Genomic DNA, 2,970 nt, shown 5'->3' with positions numbered 1-2,970 from the left:
TCACTCTGTCAATGTAACACACCAAGGCAAGAACAGACATACCCCACTCTGTCAAAGTAACACACCCAGGGAAGAGCAGACTGACCCCACTCTGTCAATGTAACCCACACAAGGAAGAGCAGATAGACCCCACTCTGTTAATGTAACTCACCCGGGGAAGAGCAGACTGACCCCACTCTGTCAATGTAACCCACACAGGGAAGAGCAAACTGATTCCACTCTGTGAATGTAACACACCCAGGGAAGAGCAGACTGACCCCACTCTGTCAATGTAACACACCCAAAAAAGAGCAGACTGACCAAACTCTGTCAGTGTAACATACCCATGGAAGAGCAGACTGCCCCACTCTGTCAATGTAACACACCCAGGGAAGAGCAGACTGACCCCACTCTGTCAGTGTAGCCCACCCAGGGAAGAGCAGACTGACCCCACTCTGTCAATGTAACACACCCAGGGAAGAGCAGACTCACCCCACTCTGTCAATGTAACACACCCAGGGAAGAGCAGACTGACCCCACTCTGTCAATGTAACACACCCAGGGAAGAGCAGACTGACCCCACTCTGACAATCTAACTCACACAGGCTCGAGGAGATGATCCAAGAGATGAACTGATGGCCGGTTCAATCCAGAATTTAGGGTCTCGAACACAGTGTCAGAGAGTTTGGTGTGGCCGGGTGAATCCCTGGGTTAGAGACTGGAATAAATTATCTGGGAGTGTGGGATAGGCCGGATTAATCCATGCATTACGGTGTGGAACACAGTGTCTGAGAGTGAGGGATTGGCCGGACTATTCCAGGGGTTAGGATCTGGAACAAAGTGCCTGAGAGTGTGGGATAGGCCGGAAAATCCAGGGCTTAGGGTCTGGACCAAAGTGCTGGTAAGTGTGGGATAGGCCGGATTAATGCATGGGTTCTCGTATGGAACACAGTGGCTGAGGGTGTGGGATAGGCCGGAACAATCCAGGGGTTAGTGTCTGGAACACAGTGGCTGAGGGTGTGGAGTTGGCCGGAATAGTCCAGGGGTTAGTGTCTAACACAGTGTCTGAGAGTGTGGGATGGGCCGGAATAATCCATAGGTTCGGGTCTGGAACACAGTGTCTGAGAGTGTGGGGTAGGCCGGAAGATTCCAGGGATTAGGGTCTGGAACAAAGAACCTGAGAGTGTGGGAGAGGCCGGATTAATCCAGGGGTTAGGGCCTGGAACACAGTGTCTGAGAGTGTAGGATAGGCCCGGTCTATCCAGGGGTTAGGATCTGGAACACAATTTCTGAGAGTGTGGGATCGGTCGGATTAATCCAGGTGTTGAGGTCTGGGACACAGCATTTGAGAGTGTGGGATAGACTGAATTAATGCAGGAGTTACGGTCTGGAACACTGTGCCTGAGAGTATGGGATAGGCCAGGTCAATCCAGGGGTTAGGGTCTGAAACACAGTGTCAGAGAGTGTGGGATAGGCTGGATGAATCCAGCAGTGTGGGTCTGGACTTCAGTGTCTGCGGGAGTAGGATAGGCCGGATTAATCCAGGGATTAGGGTCTGGAACACAGTGTCTGAGAGTGTGGGATAGGCTGGATGAATCCAGCAGTGTGGGTCTGGAATTCAGTGTCTGCGGGAGTAGGATAGGCCGGATTAATCCAGGGATTAGGGTCTGGTACAAAGTGCCGGAACGTGTGGGGAAGGCCGATTCAATCCCGGGTTTAGAGTCTGGAACAAATTATTTAGGAGTGTGGGATGGGCCGGATTAATCCAGGGGTTAGAGTCTGGAACACAGGGTGTCTGAGAGTGTGGGTACGCCGGATTAATCCAGGGATTAGGGTCTGGAACAAAGTGCATGAGAGTTTGGGGAGGCCGTAATAATCCAGGTGTTAGGGTCTGGAATGCAGTGCTTGAGAGAGTGGGATAGGTCGGATTAATCCAGGGGTTAGTGTCTGAAACACAGTGCCTGAGAGTGTGTATTGACTGGATTAATCCAGGGGTTAGGATCTGGAACACAGTGTCAGAGAGTTTGGGGTGGCCGAGTCAATCCAGGGGTTAGGGTCTGGAATACATTGTCTGAGTTTATGGGATAGACCAGATTAATCCAGGGGTTAGGGTCTGGAATACATTGTCTGAGTTTATGGGATAGACCAGATTAATCCAGGGGTTAGGGTCTGGAACACAGAGTGTGAGTGTGGGATAGACCGGAATATTCCAGGAGTTAGGGTCTGGAATGCAGTGCTTGAGAGAGTGGGATAGGTCGGATTAATCCAGGGGTTAGTGTCTGAAACACAGTGCCTGAGAGTGTGTATTGACTGGATTAATCCATGGGTTGGGGTCTGGAACACAGTGTATGAGCGTGAGGGATAGGCCGGATTAATCCAGGTGTGAAGGTCTGGGACACAACGTTTGAGAGTGTGGGTTAGGCTGGATTAATGCAGGAGTTAGGGTCTGGAATTCAGTGCCTGAGAGTGTGGGGACACCGGGTCTATCCAGGGGTTAGGGTCTGGAACACAGTGTCTGAGAGAGTGGGATAGGCCGGATTAATGCAGGAGTTAGCGTCTGGAACACAGTGTCTGAGAGAGTGGGATAGGCCGGATTAATCCAGGGGTTACGGTCTGGAACACAGTGTCTGAGAGTGTAGGATAGGCCGGGTCAATCCAGGGGTTAGGGTCTGCAACACAGTGCGGGAGTAGGATAGGTCGGATTAATCCAGGGGTTACGGTCTGGAACACAGTGTCTGAGAGCGTAGGATAGGCAGGATTAATCCAGGGGTTAGGGTCTGGTACAGAGTTCCGGAAAGTGTGGAGAAGGCCGATTCAATCCCGGGGTTAGAGTCTGGAACAAAGTACCTGGGAGTGTGGGATAGGCCGGATTAATCAAGGCATTAGGGTCTGGAACACAGTGTCTGAGAGTGTGGGGTAGGACGGAATAATCCAGGGGTTAGGGTCTGGAACACAGTGTCTGAGAGTGTGGGGCAGGCTGGAATATTCCAG

This window comes from Chiloscyllium punctatum, chromosome 23 (genome assembly GCF_047496795.1).
Source record: "Chiloscyllium punctatum isolate Juve2018m chromosome 23, sChiPun1.3, whole genome shotgun sequence".
Lineage (NCBI taxonomy): Eukaryota > Metazoa > Chordata > Chondrichthyes > Orectolobiformes > Hemiscylliidae > Chiloscyllium > Chiloscyllium punctatum.
Note: the sequence above shows the minus strand (reverse complement) of the source record.